This window comes from Pteropus alecto, unplaced genomic scaffold, assembly GCF_000325575.1.
Source record: "Pteropus alecto unplaced genomic scaffold, ASM32557v1 scaffold152, whole genome shotgun sequence".
NCBI lineage: Eukaryota > Metazoa > Chordata > Mammalia > Chiroptera > Pteropodidae > Pteropus > Pteropus alecto.
In genome coordinates, this window is record NW_006432227.1 from 5,155,487 (window position 1) to 5,176,079 (window position 20,593).

At 30.5% G+C, this 20,593-nt stretch overlaps 1 pseudogene; it reads right to left on the reverse strand.

Annotated features, from left to right (window-relative positions):
- Positions 1 to 15,280: 15,280 nt before the first annotated feature.
- LOC112475906 lies at positions 15,281 to 15,399 on the reverse strand (annotated as a pseudogene).
- Between the last annotated feature and the right edge of the window lie 5,194 nt (positions 15,400 to 20,593).

A 20,593-nucleotide genomic window follows, 5' to 3' on the forward strand; every position in this document is an offset into this window, starting at 1 on the left:
TAACGACTAATGTATTTTATTATGTAACCTGTATCTAGAAGAAATTAAAATATATATTTTATGATTGACTTCTTAAACCTCATGGCTTTTCAAAATTTTTTTTTTGTCATCATGTGTTTTAGCTATTTATAATCAATCGTATTTTATTTTTAAGTACCACTCAGATTCCTTCAAACGTGTATATTATTATAATATCATTTTGGTAAAATTTTGAGATTTTTTTTATTTATATGCTTATTTTACTCAAATACTTAACTTTAAAAATTGTCTTTTAAGGGTTTTTTCACCTATTCTGAAGATTTGGACAGAATAAATCTGTATTTTCAAGACAGCATGATAAAAATTTTAAGCCAATACAATTTTATATGCTTGTAAAAGTATTATTTTGTTTGAAGGTAAAATTCAAACGTGCAAGTTAGAATACTTTTAAAACATTTAAACAAGCTATTTGGAAGAAATCTGTAACTTAACAGTAATCATTCTTCAGAAAGATCTGGTGAAGTCATTTTTTTAAAAAAAGAGAAAAAAAAAAAAACCCTAAGGTAAGTATAAAAATGTGTTATTTTCATTCTTGTGGAAATATAGATTTCCGAAAATGTATATATTCCTAGGAATTTGTGCCATTCTTGACTCTTTTTTTCTGTGATACAGATATACTTTCTCTAAAAATACCTTATTCATTGCTCATTTTGCTTTCACTTCACATTATATCAAAATTCTTTTTTTCTTATTTGTATTTCCCTCAAGAATAAAAGTACTTTAGATGCTTTTAGAAGAAGAGGGCAGTTTAAGACAGACATATGTAGTGAAGCACATTAAGCTTACCCATTAGTTTGCTCCTGGAAGAAGTAGACTAAAAGAAGATTAAATACAAGCCCTGGGGAATAAGAAATGGAAGTCAAAAATAGAATCTGGAACTAGAAATTGAAAGCTTTAGAGAAGGTTAATCATAAAGAGATACCGTAAAGATATTTGTTTAGAATACAGTAGAGAAAAACTACAAACGAGACCCTTTAGTGTGATTTATTTTTACTACTTAGTAAAAGAAGGCAAATATACACAATTAATTTTACTATTGATAGAGAGAACCAGGTATTTTTGGAAATTGATTTTGGGGAGTAAATATTATGTATAACAATGTTTTTCTAAACAACAATAAAACTTGCTGAATTGATAAATGGGTTAAAAGTTTGGTTATGAAATAATTTCTGGTCTTCATTTGTCTGCATATATATTTTAAATTAATAAAAACTGTCTATAAGTTAAAAGTGTCTTAGAAGAAATTACAAGTAAAATACAAGATTTTATATCCTATTTGTTTAATTCCTTGCATTTTTAACGGATAGATAAAATGTTCTACAACTATACTTTCACAAGGTAATATTTTTTTTCTAGGTGCCAAATACCAATAATATATTTTAAATAATACATTTTAAAAATGTATTTAACTATTTTTATAAACTCTATATTGCAGAGGTGTTCACCAGTGATTCCCTTGATTTCAAGAGAAGATACTGTAAGTAAATGAGTAGCCAAAAGTATAATTAACAGCAAATTTCTTTAGATAAAGGCATTTAGAAATACTGTTAGTAGAGCAGATAAGTCAGTCACTTAGTCCAGGGAGGCAGAACCAATATCGAAGTGATATGAATAAGGGTTTTATTACAGGCATCATACCTTACATGATTACGGGAGCAAGTGGAAAATTGTCTTTAGGTCTGCAATTCTGGCAGTTGGTCAGAAACACTGGACATTAAAAGGGAAAAAGAGAAAAAAACTGTAACTCACAATGACATGCAAAGTTAAACTGTAGCACAGTTTTCAGAGTGTAGTGGGTGCCGTTTCTCACTCCTTCAAATCTCACTTAAATGTCTCGTGCCAAATGCTAACTTAGAATCAACCACAGAAGCATTTCTGGAAAATAGGCTATGTATACATTGATTCAATACAAAATCACTTAAAGGGTTTTTGACAAATCTATGACATTCTATGACTGAGATTCAAATGTCATATATTTCACTATTCATAATTTATCCATAATCTAAATCACAAATTATAGGACATTTGTTTTAGCATTTTAAAATAAATTTCACCTTTCCAAATTTTCCCTCCTAATAAAAGACACAAAACAAATCTATAGGCATCTGTACAGATGTATAGCTAAAAATAATCTGAAGGAAAAATTTAAAGAATTGAATAGTAAAGGAAGCATAAAGGAATAATAAAACCTGAAGAAATGTGTATTTATAATTTTGCATATTTAAGATACCAATGCATCTTTCATAGAAATATAAAATGCTATTCTCTCCAAAAGACATATTTATGTTTATTTGTTGAATTCAATCTTATCATATTTTTCATTGAGTCTAAAACTATGATCCATTTATCTTTAATATTACTTTAAAAATAGCAATGAGATAAGGCAGATGAAGACTAAATCTCTTTATATGTTAATTCACTGATATATATTTAGTAAATGCTGTTTTCATTAGTAAACAAAAGTCTATTTACACAAATTATAATTGTGGTAAATACATTCCATTTATAAAATGGTTTAATAAATCATGAATTATGCGGTGTTTATTGTCATGTGCATAGAAATACACAGCAAAGATCTGTCATTACTACACAGAAAACTTGAAGTTTAACATAAAGCTCATAGAAAAAGTGTTAATAAATTGTCCTACTTATGTATTTTCATTTTCAGTTATTGCTTTCTTGACTATTTCAGTAATTCCTATCAATAGTGTCATGGTACTAACCATTTCACATTTTAAATATTTTGCTTTTAAAGAGTTGTTTTACTTGCCCACTGTTGCAGATTCATGCATAGAAATGTCATTGACAAACAGAGAAAGTGTCCCTAGAAATGTTCAGAGCTGAGAAGTGCTAAGACATATATTTTTTACATGATCATTGTTATTTCTGTTAAAGAAAAAAAAAATCACATATTTATTTTAAATATGCTGGGACTCTTGGAACTATTTTTTTAAATTATGTAAGTAATGTCCGAGTAGAGAAAATCCAGTTTCAGTATGTTGTAGGAATAATCCTGCAGTAACCTGGAGGAAGACTTTCATTAAGTTTTCTGACTCTATGATTCAGTTATGTTCATGAGGTTTATCTGGTAGCACATTTTGAGAAAAAAAAAAAAAAAAGACTGCATTTTAAGAGAAGGAATGGACCATTCAGGAGTTGAAGAGTGATGTAGTTCTAGCGGAGCACCCAACAAATCCTACAAGAAGTCACAGAGTTGAAATTGCTTTTCCAAAGTAACTTGAAACGAGGAAAAGGCCTTTCCCTTCCCACAGATCACAGGCATTATGTTTAAGCTATCCCCAGGAAGAGTGGCCACGATCTTGAGAAATTAGCTATCTTCTGCTTAGAACAATTCTCTGAGACAGAGCCGAGTGAGAGCTGTTAGCTACCAAATCTACTGATCGTGCCTTGGTGCTGAAGAAGGAATACTGGCAATACATGCCAGTATCTACTGTACAGTCTAGTAAATTTAAACTAAAAAGAAAAACTATATTTATTTCCCTTAATTCTCAAATTCATTAGAACACAGAGAAGAGATGTATCATGATAATGTGGGGTCAGTTTATGTTTCTTAACTAATTATGGAGCAGGTGCTATATGTGGCCTATAAATTCCTTTGATCTGCATGCCACATGTCACTTGACTACACTGGTCCTGCATGGTAAACAAACTGAAGATAAACTTGGGTTATGATGTTGACTTACGCATTCAAATTTCTGTATAGGCCTCTATAGTTCTTTGAAGAAAGACAACCAGAATCCCTAGTCCTTTTGGGGGTCCCTTTACTTTGTATCTTTTCATTTCTTGGCTCTCCATATTTCTGGTCTACTTAGATAACCACATCCCAAGTTGCAAACTCTGGTCTCAGGACTGATACTTGTTCTAATATCCTCTACTGATTTGGACAAGACACATCATTAGTCACTTTCCTCCTCCCAAGAAAAGGAAGAAAGAAATTCTTATTTGAACCTCAACAAACAGAAGTTTAAATTGTTTCTCTTTTAATATATATTTACTCATCCATCTTAAAATGTGACTACAGTAGGCCATACATTCACATTTTTCAAGAGCCATCAAGGATTGTTTGGTAAATGTTAACAACTGGCTCAAAAAATTAATTTTATATGGGTATACATACACACATATCTTATAAATTTTATTGATATAAAAGATACGTACCTCACAATTTACATATAATAAAATATATAATACACTATAAGTTTCATATAGCCAATTGATTATTTTGGTGATTTTTACTAAATTTTTCTTTCTATAGTGAACAAATAGTTTCAATTAAATGAATGTAATTCCAGTATAAATGTTGGTATGCATTTTCTTATGTTAACTACTAAGATAAAACTGAAACAATAAAGACTTAAAATGGAATTTCACTCATTTGAAAATTACATCAGAAACTTTCTTAAAATTTAAAAATAAATTTCAATTACAGTTGACATACAATATTATATTACTTTCAAATGTGCAACATACTGATTAGACATTTATATAACTTACAAGGTAATCACCCCGATAGGCCTAGTAGCCATCTGACAAAGTTATTATAGTATTAATGGCTGTATTCCCTATGCTGTACTCTACTTCCCCATGACTATTTTTATAACTGGCAATGTGTATTTCTTAATTCCTTCACATTTTTCACTCATTTTTCCCAAACACTCCTCTCACTTGATAACCATCAATTTGTTCTCCGTATGTATACATTTTTTTCTGTCTTGTTTGTTTATTTATTTTGTTTTTTAGATTCCACATATACGTGAAATATATGGTATCTGTCTTTCTCTACTGACCTATTTCACTTAGCATAATACCTTCTAGGCCCACCCATATTGTCACTAATGGCAAGATTTTATTCTTTTATGGCAAATAACATGTCACTGTATATATTCACCACATCTTTTTATCTACAGACTAACAGAAAGAGGAATTAAGAAAACAATCCCACTTACAATTGTACCAAAAAAATAAAATACCTAGAAATTAATGTAACCAAGGAGATAAAAGTCCTATCCTCGGAAAACCATAAGATACTGAAGAAATTGAAAAAGACACAAATGGAAGAATATACTGCGTGGAAAGAAAGAATTAACACTGTTAAAATGTCCATACTACCCAAAGCAGTCTACAGATTCAGTGCAACCTCTATCAAAACACCAATGGCATTTTTCACAGAACTAGAACAAATAATCATAAAATTTATATGGAACTACCAAAGACCCTGTATAACCAAAGCATTCTTGAGAAAGGTGATGGAAGTTGGAAGTATCATGCTACCCAATATCAAATTATGTTAGAGGGTGATGGTAATCAAAACAGCACAGTGTTGGCATAAAAACAGACACATTAATCAAGGAAACAGAATAGAGAGCCCAGAAATAAACCCATGCCTTTATGACCAATTAATGTATGACAAAGGAGGCAAACTTATACAATGGAGTACAGATAGTCTTTTCAATAAATGTTGTTGGGAAAACTGGACAGAAACATGCAAAAGAATAAGACTGGATCATTTTATTTTTATATCATATACAACAATAAACTCAAAATGGATTAAAGACAAATGTAAAAACCAAAACTATAAAACTCCTGAAGAAAACATAAGCTGTAAACTCTTTGATGTCACTCTTAGTAATATTTGTTTGGATGTCTTCTTGGGCAAGAGAAACAAAAGAAAAAAAAATGGGATTACATCAAACTAAAAAGTTTTTGCACAGTAAAGGAAACCATCAACAAAAGAAAAGACAACCTATTGAATGGGAGAAGATATTTGCCAATGATACATTTGAGAAGGGGTTAACATCCAAAATATATAAGGTACTCATACCTCTTAATACCAAAAAAACAAACAATTATTTAAAAGAAAAAATTGACATTTCTCCAAAGAGGGCATATCCATGACCAATAGGTATATGAAAAGATGTTAAACATCAATAATCATCTGAGAAATGTAAATTGAAACCACAAAAAGGTATCGCCTCACACATATCAGATGGCTATTATTAATTAACAAACAAGTGTTGGCAAAGATTTGGAGAAAAGGGCACCCTCATGCACTGTTGGTATGATTGTATGTTGGTGCAGTCACTATGGAAAACAGTTTGGAAATTCCTCAAAAAATTTAAAATAGAACTATCATATGACCAAAGAATTCCACTTCTGGGTATTTATCTAAAGAAATCCAAAACACCAAATTGAAAAGATACACACACCCTATGTTCACTGCAGCATTACTTAAACTAGCCAGGATATAGAAGCATCGTTAAAAACTTCTTTACTAAATTTGAAAATAGTTTTTACATGTCTGAGAAGTATTTCCATGATAGCTACTTTTATGTGTCAACTTGGTTAGGTGAGGGTGCCCAGTTGTTTGGTCAAACACCATTCTAGACATTTCTGTGAAGGTATTTTTCAGATGAAATTTAAATTTAAATCAGCAGAATTTGAGTGAAACATGTGGACTGTCCTCATCCGATAAATAGAAGACCTAAATTTCTAGCCTGCTGGCCTACCCAACTAATTTCATACTTTCCAGTTCCCACAATTGAATGAGCCAGTTCCTTAAAATAAATCTTTTTCTGTCTCTCTTTGTCTCTATCTCTGTCTCTTGATAGTTGATAAAGAGACAAATACCTCTGTTTTTGTGAAGAATGCTGACTACAATTTCTCATTTTTTGTGCTATTAAAAATTTAATAAATAGAGCCAATGTGATTTTATAATTAAGTATAATTCAGATTTTATTTATCACATTCTTAAGTCTAGAAAACCAACAAAATAAATCAAATCAAATCCTGATTCGTAGCATTTTACAATTTCTATAGTGTAAATGCTACTACCATAGTGGCCAATATGAAGCTTCCATGGGACTGTACTCAGTGCAGAGTTAGGAAGAGATGTATGGTAAGTGTACTTTTATATAATATCTCTGCCATACAGATGTGATAGATGTAAATAACCTCACGTCTAAAAATAGTGATAATAGTGAACAAATAATCGTGAAAGGTAATGAATTATTTAGGAAGTGATAGCTGAGTATTTATTGTATGTGTTTTTAATATAATTTATAAATTATTTTTATAATTAAATTTTAATTATGGCCCTAGTTAACAATTAGTTCAGAAAATGTAATAATCTAGTCTTATGGGCCATTATGCTCCAGTTCCAGAAAACCATTGGAGCTCAATAACTGTAATGTGGCCTATTTTCCAAAGAAAGGATATGCTCAATGGTTTCAGAAATGTTCCTGTTCTCACTTAGGATGATATTTGGAGAGCAAATCTCTGAAGAAACAAGAAGGAAAAGAGAGTAAAGGCAAAGAAAGAAAAGAAATGAATACGATGGAAAGGACAGGTAAAGGAAGAGAAAAGAATAAATAAATTGAATCTCAAACGATACTTTTTCAGAAGTCCTCCAACACAAATATAAAACAAAATCATGTACATAATTGATTTAAATTGATTTAACTTATTCAGGATATGTTATCACAGTATCATTCACTGATATCAACCTGATTTGCCCCCAAAAATGATAGCTGGATTAATCAACGTGAAAATTATACTATCTTGAGGACTCAAAGATAATACTTCCATAGTTTATAAGAGAACATACTTCATTGTTTTGAATGCCCCAAAGAACAGCTTAAAATACAGAATACTCACTGAGATACGTTTGTATGCACATATATCATATAAATCATATAAATTCAATGTATAGACATATCTTAAAACATAAATTCTATTCTTGTATTTGGTACATGAAGAAAAGAAAATATTATGTATATGGAGATTCTGTCATTTGCAATCTAAAATTCCATTTATTTAATGTTTTATACTCTGTTATCTATATAGTATAATCCATCTGGGCAAAATATTGTTATGTGATATTTATCTTTTTTCTGTTTCCTTTATAAAATATCCAATTTTGGGATTAATTTTACCAAAGAAAATTTATTTTAATATTAATATTTGTTTCTCTTGCTATATAATGTATTTTACTATGTGCTCAGACTCTTGATACCCCTTTGTTAATGAATAATTGATCTGTCGAAGTAATATAATTTAATGTAATGTGAAATAAAAGACTAAAAGGAAGTAATTACCATAACTATAATTTGCAGTTGCTTAATGCTTTATATTTCTGTGCATTTAAAAAGAAATTGCAGATAAACTTTTTAGTCTGAATTTAAAGGAAACAGAAGAAATAAATGGGGCTATATAATTATTCATTGTTGATCTAAAAAATTGTATGCTAATGTTATGTAAGAAAAGAGATTTCAATAAAATAATTTTAGCAAAAGAACTGTGGAGAAGCCTATCTTTTTGGTTAAAAGCCATGATGTTCTAGTTAAGCCAGAATTTGGCAGAGTCTAAAATTAGGCCATTTTTTCCCCATCTTCCTTTGAATCTTCTACTTCTTCATGAGTCAACTCCATGATACCTCTAGAGATCCAGGGGACACAGGGTGAAAAACATTATTCTTAGAGTATGTTAATTCCATATGTATATAATGAAAAAATAAAAGCATTGTTATAGTCTTTGGCAATTCCTTAGCTAATAATTGCTGATTAAACTAGTTTTTATTTATATAAATATAACTTTTACTTTCTGTGCAGCATTAAAAGAATAATGAAATTAGGAATAACCTATAGTTTGTTTGACTGATATATAAAAGAAAACAATACCCAACCCCCAAACCCCAATAAATATAAGACCTGCTAATGCTGAATAAGGGTATCATTTTAATTTAAAACTTTTAACATAATTATTGACATATTCCTTAAAGTAACTTTTCTACAATCTAGATGCTAGCCAGTTCTAAGAGTTACATTGTTCTCATATTAGAAATATCAAATGCTTATTTCATTGATTTTTATCCTTTAGCTGAAATTTAAATGGGTAAAGTCAAATTATGTTACATCTCACTAAAATTTTAAGAGAATCCCCTTCAGCAGTCTATAAAGCCCATGATATAATTATGTATTCCTCATTTGAGTCATATAAGACCATAAAATTAAAATTTTCTGAACTATTTTACACAAGGTCTTAGAACTTGCAACTAAACACTCGAGAGAAAATAGAAGTATAGTAAATCACAAAAGACACAGCCACTAAATATATGAGAAAATAGTCAAAATATTTTACCATTAGTAAATATTACTTACAATCTAATTTCTCATCTATCTAAAACCCAATATTTGACTTTTACCATCTTGGTGGAGCCCTGTCTAAAATATAATAATATAATGCAGCTCAAAATTCACATATTTTCAAGCATATTATTCTACGAAAGCTGAGTTTTTGTCTATTGCAACAACTCTTACAGCAGTATTTTTTTAACCTAAATTATTGTTGTTACCTTGCAACTTCATGGTGATGTTCTATGCAATATGTCTGTATACAGGAATTAAAAATTTATTATAAGTAATCATATAATGATCAAAAAAAAGAAAACAACTTTATAGAAAACATGCACTATGTATTATCACCTTTTTCTCTATTTGAATTCTGTGTTGTAATAATCACTTAGAATTGTGTGACTGTAATAGCAGAGAATGAAACAGGATGGAAGAAATTTGTTGAAGTTGTCACATGTAAAGATATTGGTCCATTTGTGGTTTATACATTAGTTTCTAAGAGATGTACCTGGACAGTGCCAGTCCAGAGTAGCTGGCCCTGCTATAGATTTCAATTTGATCTTACAATATGAAAGTCATAAACCTTGTTACACTAATTTCAATAGCCCCACTTGATTTTTGTTTGTTTTTGCCACTACACTGCAAGCTCTGGGATAGCAAGTATTATTTCAATTTTGTTAACCATTATATTTTTAATATTTGTACATTTTCTGATTCAGGAGAGATAATCACAAAATATATTTATGAGTATATCAAACTATTCTCACTGCATTTATTATTTGTTCAATAATATACAACTATGCAATAAAATGGCTATATTATTTTTATGACAATTGAAAAATTTGAAAGACAAAGCATTTTTAAACTAAGATGTTAAATGTAAAGAAACTATAAGATATCCTAAACCTGTTAGCTATTGACTCTCAGTAAGACAATCTATTTTAATTTTCTTTTTCTTCATCTGTAAAATAAGATGATATGAATAGATATTTCATATGTTCCTTTCTAACATCAAATAAGCCTACAATTCTTGAATTAAAATGACTATTTTTCTTATATTAAATTTTGCATGATTTTGATCTTTGGTATATTTAAATATAAAAATTATTATTTGTTCTGCCCAAGTTCACCCTTACTAAAAATCATAAAATGTTTTAAAAAGACTACATTTATTTAAACTATAACTACATTGAAATAAGTCTATTATTTTGGCTTTGCTGCTCTACGCAAAGCTGTTTATTCTTTCACAATATTTAAATTTCTCAGTGAAAACTGTGTAATTTAAATCTGGATTCTTATAAAAAATGAAAATTATCTTTTTATTTTTTTCTATTAAATAACTTTTTTTTTTCCAATATTAAGATTTTCTAGAGGTTAGCACTCTATTAACCGTCTTTATTACATGTGTTTTTAAACACCTCGGCATGCATTAGAGAACGCTATCACACCCATTAAATGAAATTACATTCTTCTCAAATTAGTATAAGTGAAGTACTCTTTTTTTTAAATTCTCTTCTTTAACTAAGCAAGATGTCAAAATGTCCTTAATATCTAGATTAAAGTCCAAGAATCACAAGCCATGAAAAGATTTCAAGGAGTCTGAAATTGTAGCCACAATCTTGAATGGATGTGCCCTGTATACTCATATATTTATACTGGTAGCAGCTGTCATCAAATTATCAAAGGATTCTAGAACACTCACAAAATTAAAAACTAATATATCATCCATTATCATTCATTTCTATGTATCTCTTGATCTCTCTTTTTTATTTCTTCTCTGACCCAGTTACTCTTCAGTAGCATGTTGTTTAATATCCATGTATCTATGGTTCTTCCTGATTTCTTGTTGCAGTTGATCTCTAGTTTCAAAGCATTATGATCAGAGAATACGCTTGGTATGATTTCAACCCTCTTATATTTGTTGAGGCTATCTCTGTGTCCCAGTATATGGTCAGTCCTTGAGAATAGTTCTATGTGCTAGAGAAGAATGTATAAGCAACTGTTTTAGGATGGAAGGCTCTGTAAATGTCAATTATGTCCAGTTAGTCTAATGTGTCATTTGAGGATGTTATTTCCTTATTGATTTTCTGTTTGGATGATCTGTCCATTCTGACAGTGGGGCATTTAGGTCTCCTACTATGATAGTGTTTTGGTCTGTTTCTTCCTTTAGTTCTATTAATAATTGCTTTACATATTTCAGGGCTCTCTGATTGGAAGCATAGATATTAATAAGTGTTATGTCTTCTTGGTGTATGATTCCCTGTATCATTATGAAGTGTCCCTCAGTATCTTTTTGTACCTTTTTTATTTTGAAGTCTATTTCATCTGATATTAGTACTGCTACTCCCATTTTTCTCTGAATGCCATTTGCTTGAAATATCATTTTCCACCCTTTCACTTTTAGTTTATATTTGTCTTTGGAACTGAGCTGTGTCTCCTGGAGGCAATATATGGTTGGGTTTTGTTTTTCAATCCATTCTGCAACTCTGTGCCTTTTTATTGGTGAGTTCAATTTCTGTTTTCTTTATTTTGGTTGGCTTCTGTGGGTTTTTCCCTCTGGTTCTTCTTGTTTTATGTTATATACTTCAGTTCTGACTCTATGGTATGTGGTTACCATTACGAATACGAAAAAGATAGTTATATATACACAGTCATCCATTTTCTTCTGCCTGTGCCTTATCTCCATTCCCCTTTGAGAATTTGGATCTTTGAATCCTCCCCTTTTCAGTCATTGTTGTCTCAATTTGTCCCTATGTACACTAAACGTTCATTACTATCTTGCTATAGAAAATCTCTTCTTATTGTTTAACCTTATAATGCCCTGAAAGGGTTGTACTCCTCTGTTTCTAGTTGCCTGATATTCATCTTACTCCTAATTATGTTTTTTTGTTTTGTTTTGTTTTGTTTTTGCCATTTTGTTTTAGATGAGCTGAACCCTTTCAGTATTTACTGTAAGGCAGGCCTCATAGTGGAGAATTCTCTCAGTTTTTGCATGTCTGGACAGGTTTTTATTTCTCTTCCATATCTAAAAGAGAGCTTAGCTGGACACATTATTCTAGGCTGGTAGTTCCTTTTACTTAATATTTTGAATATTTGAGTCCACTCTTTTCTGGCTTGTAAGCACTTTGCTGAGAAGTCCTGCAGCATCCAGATAAGTAAAAAATGTGCTACTTCAAGAGATTCTTGGCATCATTTTTACTATAACCATGGGATCAGAATGAATGGAAATGACCAGCCCACATTCCTTCTGAGAAGAGAGACAACATTCTCAAAGGCCATGAACATAAATGCTAAAATGCACTTTAAATTAATCTAGTCATCATTGCCTCGTTTTGTCGCCGTGTGTGTGTGTGTGTGTGTGTGTGTGTGCAAATATGTCTGTCAAGCATCTCACTTATTTTCCTTACGTTCTACCTCATGTTTATGGAAAACATAGATACATGGCAATGTGTGGTTACATTTGCTAAGAAACACTATAAGTGACACAGATTTTTAAATCTATGTCATAATTTAAATTGAATTGTTTATTCTAATGTCAAAAGCATTTAAGTTTTCAAAGGAATTATGTTGAAAACTTGAGTGTAACTATGCTAATCATGACCAAATGTAAAGGGTAGTCTGTTTTGGAGAGTTTGAGATTTTATATATATACATATTGACAACTATTAATATCTGAATTTGACCTTAATTCAAAATTTCTGAAAGACTGTTTCGAGGATCACTATTTTGAATTCTTTACAGAAAATGAGTCAAATACATTTGGAAAACGCATGCCTACTATGTGCAGCCACTCATATTGTACACTCACCTTCATAGTTTCATGGAATTGCAGTCTCTGGGGTTGCAATGCATGGCGAACCTGGTTAAATTCTATATATATCTCCCTTTAGCTTATCGGAGGCATTAAGGAGATTATAGTAATTGGTTTAATTTTGTACACTTAATAATACAACATTTTTTCTTATATCTTATCTCCTTTGTTTGATGAGCTTAGCTCTCTGCCGAACACCAGGAAATACAACTGCATTTAACTAGATACATTATTCTTGAGGTACAGAATGGTTTGCACCTTAGAACATTACATTCCTTTTAATGTACTGGGCAGACAATTTCACCTGTATCACTAGTCTATATTTTTCATCAAGTAATGGTAGGAAACATTTATAGAGCACTTACGATATACTAATCACTGTCCTAGTGCTTTCATCAAGTATCTCATTTAATTAACATAACAAATTAGTGATAGGTATTAGTATTATCCTCATTTTATTTATTAGAAAAGTAACTCATGGAGCCATCAAGTGATATGCTAAAATCTGGCATAGCTCGCCAACTATAGAGTCAGAATACACATTCAAATTATTTTACTGTTGTACATGGGACTTACTCCATTTACCCTACACATAAATCTTTGGTTTTTATCATGGCCATACAATACTTCTTTGACAAGAGGTTGCAGATGACCAGGAAAAACAAGACGCATGTCCTGAAATCCCATTTTTCCTATATAAGGTGTCTCTCAGTCTCTAAATACTTTGATGGAAAGATCTTTGTATTATCCCCATCTGCCTGGATTTTCTTGTTTTTATCTTTTTTTCTGTGAATTTTTAGTTTAATTACTTTTGTAAAATATTTAAATAAGCTTCAAGTTTTAGGATAGTTTTACATTTACAGAGAGTAACAAAGTGCAGAGAATAGAACAATAGTTAATATTAATAAAAGGCAATAAAACTATATTTCTGCAGTCAATATCTAACTCACATCAAGAAGACATAATTAGATGATTATTCAATTCAACCAGGATGTATCATTTTTTGATGTCTTCTGTATTAAGATATGCCCTCCAAGATGCTTATTTGTCTTCTAGACTAATATTTAGTTCCAGAAACAGATCTATGTGTTACATTAATATTAACTCGTATCATATTCAACAATTATTCACTTTCTTAAAAGAAAACAAAGGAGGTATTTAAATATTACTGGCTCCTGTAATATATTTCTTCTTAGATATGATGCTTCTAATCTCTGTTTTGAAAGGATTTTTCTCATAATTTAAAGATGATCTAATCATACACACCCACAAACACACACACACAAGAAAAAAGACTTAAAATGTTTTCTTTGACTTTGAAATTATTATTTAAGTGGAAGACAAACAACAAAGATCATTATGTAAATATATAACTACAAATGGTTCTAGTAAAATGTTTCATATTTTGAAGTAAACATATCTGCAGTGATGTCAACTGTTACAAACTATCTTAGAATAGTCTTAAAGGAGATTGACAGAGTTAACATTATCGAAGAAATTTTAAAGCACCCTGAAGAATTGGAATTAATTACATGGAATATAATCTGAACGTTCGATAATATTAAATATTAAGTAAGTAAAATCAGGGAAAAATAGCATTTTACATATTACATAGTATAGAAAAATAGATGCAGCTGCTCTCACCAAGATAGTATTTCCCAAGGACCGATGGAAAAATCTAATAGTTTTTTTGTAAATTTGTATTAGTATTTTTATTTTTTTCAATGTTTCAGAGCAATCTATGTAAATAGAACATAGCCAACTGTTCAGAGTAATTTCTGAATAAAAGCAATGGTCTTTTGTCTCTTCTCTTCTTTCCATCAGTCCTAATGTGTTAGATATCCTCTTTTCACTACTACTGATTGTAATTCTTCTTGTGGATATCTGTGTAATTCTAACTAATATTTTTTATATTGTATTGATTTGCCAAAACTAAACACTATATTACTCTACCATCTAGTACCTAATAGCCTATAATTTTTAATATTTCTTTGAAGTCTCGATCATCTATTGATTACGTTCATAAGTTCAATTATATACGTAACATCTTTTTATTAAATTTTCACAGGTCTCAGTATTCCCCATATTAAGATGTGTTTGTCTCACATACTAACCTCTAGTTTTCTCACCCCACATCCTTATTCTAATTTCTACAAAGACCATTTATATTTATATTATCACCGTCTTTTTTTTTTTTTTAAGGCGAGGCAACCCTTGGTTCACCTCACAGACTGCAAGGATCTTGTCAGCTTACAATCCCTTATTTTTAATTTATTTTTTATGCCTACAGCACCTAGTCTTCCTAGGTGGTCTCCCATCTCAGTACTAACCAGGCCCAACCCTGCTTAGCATCCAAGATCAGACGGGATCTGGCTTGTTCAGGGTGGCATGGCCATAGACCTTGTCACTGTCTTTAACATATTAATTTATATCATAAATCCATTATGAAGTTTTCCTGTGCTTTGGTCACAGAAGTTAAAACAACACTTACTATGCAACTACTATATAAATTAATGCAACCTATTCTGAGATGCATGTGTGTTATGATCATATTATTTTTTAGATCTAATGCTAGGTCCTTTAGACACACACATTATTTAACATATGCCTTCAAATTAAAATTCTCTATCATTTGTTTAAATCTGCCAGCCACAATTAATTTGCTTCAAACAGGTAGGATTTTCTTAATATTATAGTTTTTTTTTTTTGTGATGATGTTTGGGTCTTACTTTTTTCTAGAGTTTCTCTTTACTCTTATTTTCTCTTTGAAATGCTTCTCTTTATAATGGCCCCTGTCTACTTTTTTCTTTTCTACTTTTTTCTTTTTCTCCAAAAAAGCTCTATTTTGAAGCTCTCTATTCTGTTCCATCAGGGACTAGGTTCCTTGATGGTTTCTTAGACAGCTGTCTTCCTGTTGATCTTTGTTTCACTGGTTTTAAAGAACTGTTGATAGCTATCACAACCTCTTCTCTCTTAGATTAGTTCCATGATGTTCTAAATTAAATTCTCAAATAATTTCCTGAAAATGAGTGCAAGAGAGATAAATGTGCCATGTGCTTACTTGACGAAAAACGACTTTTGTACTCCAGGTTGATTGCTTGAATGTGTATGACAATTTTTTTTTTAATTGCATTCAAATCTTTAAAAGCAGTAAACTATTATTTTCTACCATTTATCATTGCTAATGCAAAAATATGATGCTACATTTGTTCTTTTTGTGTGGTACATTGCCTTTTATTATTTTTATGTTTCATCTTTAAAATTATAACATTGATTGGTGATTTGTCTAAAGTCACGTCATTTTAAACAGTCTTAGTATTTCTCAGTGTATGATATTATTCTGTCTGGCGAATTCTCTTCTACTACTGGTTCGTATTTAGCTAATTATGCCCTCCCACATTTTCCTTGTGATATTGAACCTCTTAAATGTATTTCTCATATTTTCCATTTCTTTCCTTTTCAGTTTTATACTTTTCACTAGAGGCTGCTTTTTATATTAGTTCTTCTTTCAATTTTATTTGGAGTAGAACAATTATAACTTACTTTGAAAAAATACATATATATATATATATATGTTACTTAATTTATGAATGCAATGTCCTCTTGGCACTCTATGAATATCTTCGTTCAGGTTTTTACAATTTTGTAATTTTTAAGCTTTTAATGTTTCTCAATTGCCTATACTCTGTTCAGTTTACTGTTGTTTTTCATTTTGGCATTTTTCTTTTATACTTTTTTTTACTTGATTGCCTGATTTTATTAAAGGCTCAAAGAATTAAAATCTGTCCAATTTACTTTGTTGCCATATTCAAATTAATAGTTTTAGATTTTCTAGATGTTCAATTTATTAAGAGAGTTCATTCATTTCCTTACAGAGGTTTATGCTACCTGCTTGAATAGGTAAAAGCAATTTCTCAATGGTACAGTTGTATATTTTCAGGCCATCAATTAATACAGTTTTCAATGTTCTCATCCTAGTCACACATTTACCTATCTGGCTTCTCTGAACTTAGCATATCTCTCTGTCTTACTACCATAAAGATGAGCTATCATTCTCTGATAAAGGAGGGTTTGATGGAAAAATTGGGGCTTCAATTTTTCCACCTTCATAAATCTCAAAAGACAATCCTATAAATGTTTGGTTTTATAGAGATTTCTGTAAATGTTAAAGAGTTGAAAACTTTTAAGACAACTTCCAAAGGTAAGACACTAACTTTATATTTTTTTGCCCTGCTTAAGTAAAAGAAGGCCTTTAAGTATCTATAGACTTTAGAATGAAATATGAGGGGTATGTGTGTTTATGTGTGTGTGCATTACTGAAAGTTCAATAATTGCAAGAAACAACTGTAACATTTTACTGATTCTAGTCAGAGATTGCTAATTAAGATGTATTTGTATTTCTAAATATATCTCTCTATGTAAAATAAATCATCTCTTTAAATTTAGTTGTATTATATCATTAGTATTCAATGTCCCAAAGATGCTGAAAAGAGATGTTTGTTTCTTTAATAGAAAAAAAATACTTTTTACATTTTCACATCTATATACATTACAAAAGAGTAGTTACAGGAAGGAGGAAAGCAAATTGCGTTTCATTGACCAGAACTTGATCTTTTGTCAGCAATCTCACTGTGGTTTTCAACAGTGAATTGTTACCTTCCAGAACATTATCTTTCAAAATATTTCAACTGGTTGTTTTCTTACTTTCACTTTAGAAAAATGTATGACCCAACTGACAGTAATAAAATAAAATCTGTAAAACGATCAGTGCCTATTTGATCTTAAGTAAAGATTATATTAGCTGAACGGTGACTTGGTTCACTGGCAGATGCAATTTATCATGCATTTTGAAAGGTTAAAAGCAGGCAACTATATATAAATGTGAATGAAGAAATATTTGGTTAGAAATTCATAACAAAATTCAACTCTGCACTTGCTCTGAAGGAAGAAAGAATGATGTGGTATATTTAAATGTCAGCAGAGTTAAAATCATTCTTGGACTAAACATTAAGAGATTTGAATATTTCTTGTCTGTTCATATCATGAGGAAAAGTCAAAATAATGTATTTTGCTAAATTAAAAATATTTTAAATTATGAATTCTGAATATTTTATTTGGACTGTAAGCAGTGGCATGCTGGTAAGGGTCTAAAAACAGGCTCTTCCTTTAGGTAGGAAGAAGTCTTGGCTGAAGTGTTCATCAACTTTTATGAGAAACATACTCCATGCCTGATTTAAATCAGCCTACATGTCCTCATTAAATGCAAATGAAGAAGATATGCTGCTGATAGGTTCTATGAGCCACTGTAAGCTGTCTCAGGCACACCACTGCTCTAAGGTCACTAAGGTGAAATGTAAAATTGCCTGAGATTATGTTTATAAAATCTCGTCTGCATGTAAATAATTATGCTGTATCATAGATCAATATGTAATGTATTAAAATATGATCGATAGTGCTTAATCATTACTTATTTCTCATGGTAGCTTGCTTCATAATCATGATATGATTAAAATGTAGGGTTTATAAGCATGTTATACTTTTGCTCAAAAATAATATAAGGCTCTCCTTCCTCAATGTTTATTACCAATCTGAGAATCTGATTACGGGTCAACATTACCTTCTGCTACAATTTCACAAAATAAATGAATAATTTAAATTTGACCTCTGGAGCATATTTTTAAAGATTTATTTAAGTGAAGCATACTGAAGGCTGTTTTTTCCTCATCATTTTGTCTTATTTTCAAAAGAATTCTATTTACTTATTACAAACATAATAATACAAGTCTTTTAGGATTATTATAGATGTTTTTGCTATGGAAAATATTTGGGAAGTAAAATGAAAATAATCATCTTTGAGTGGGGTAGAGAGAGAATAGAATATCTCCCTTATTTGTACCTCTTAAATCTTTAGCAACTGGCTTTTAGGTTTTTTGGGTTTTTTTTGCTCTGTTTTGTTTTGGAGTGTGTATGATGTGTGATATGTTCAAGTTTATAAAATTTGACTTAGGAATGTGGATAATTCCAGTAATTTACCAAATATATAATTTGGAAGCTTGATCTATCATCTATCCCTATCTATCTATCTATCTATCTATCTATCTATCTATCATCTATCATCTATCATCTACCTACCTATCTATCCATTTATCTATCCATTAGATATTAGATAATCAGATAATCAGATATAAGTTAAAAAGTATTAAATATTTTGTGAAAATTGTAAATTGTGTGCAGAGTCATAAGAGGTTTCAAAAAGAAAGGTATTTTAAAAAAGAAGTTGTGTTTATAATTTAAAAAAAATAGTTTGAACTGTTAGAGTCCTATGTTAGAGGTATATTCTAGTAAAATTTCATTAATCCAAACATCAAGAACCTTAAATCTTAAAACTTCATTGAGAGATAAAAAGGAGGTAATCTACAAATAAAGAGGAAACATCAGTAACAGTTTTTCATACACCAGATATTTTAGATGCTAGAAAGAAATATCTGAACAAATTTTGGGGACATTACAGTCAATAATAATCCCAGTACTCATACTTCTTTGACATAGGTTCTAGATTAGTAACACTTATGTCTTCTTTCTCTACACTTCAGATTTTCCAAATGGGCTAGACATGAAGCAATAGGTCCTTGTGGCAGGTGGTAGAAAACATGGAGCATACTATTCTATCTTTGCAGATCTTTTGCTTTCAGAACAGTCGAAGACTTCACTACTCTCGCTTCTACATGTAAATAGATGTAGGCAGATGTTTGGGACAAAGTCAAGCTTTTAGAATCATATCCAAAAGTTGTTTCTCTCTGTCTCCTACAATGTGGCTGGGTGAGGGTGAGTCAGCAAGTATGATATAACTGCTTTGTAGAGAGAATCACTTCTTCCAGCATATCATTCAAAGGCAAGAGTCGGGAGTACATCTAAAGAAGTCCAGTTTGTTCAAAGACCCAATATATAATCTAGCTCTGCTTTTGATCAAAGAAGACAATATTTTAATATTCATTGATCTGACTCTTTTATAACTGCTTTGATATTTAGAAAGAAAAGAGGACATCACTTATCATCATTTTAAGATTTAGCAATGGTTTTGACCAAACATCTTGTACTCATTTGTACCGTAAATTTCTATGGGCTCAAAAATAATGGCCTCAGCTAGATTGTATATATGGTATCCACTATTCCCTAAGACATTTATTGGTTCAGGTGCAATTTTTCCACATATGTGTTACTTAAAAACATCTTTTATCCAAAACTTTTGTTTGGCCCAATGAGATATTGCACAGCACCTCACCATTCAGCAGACAAGATGAGCACAGTAAGACTTACCCTGGTGGCCAACCAAAAAGAAGCACTCAGGGCGACCAAAGTTAGACTATAGACATATGGCAAAATCTAAGCACACATCCTGACAAACATAATGATAATAAGATAGAAGTTCTATAGCACTATAAAATAAAACCTTACCTTAAATAATAAGTTGCTACATTAGAGAAAATTAATAAGTTCATAATCTCCTTTGGTTAGACTATCATTTCTATTATCTAATAACTAGTCATTCCAAAAGTTTCAACCTATGTTTAATTTTTATCAATCTACATTTTGC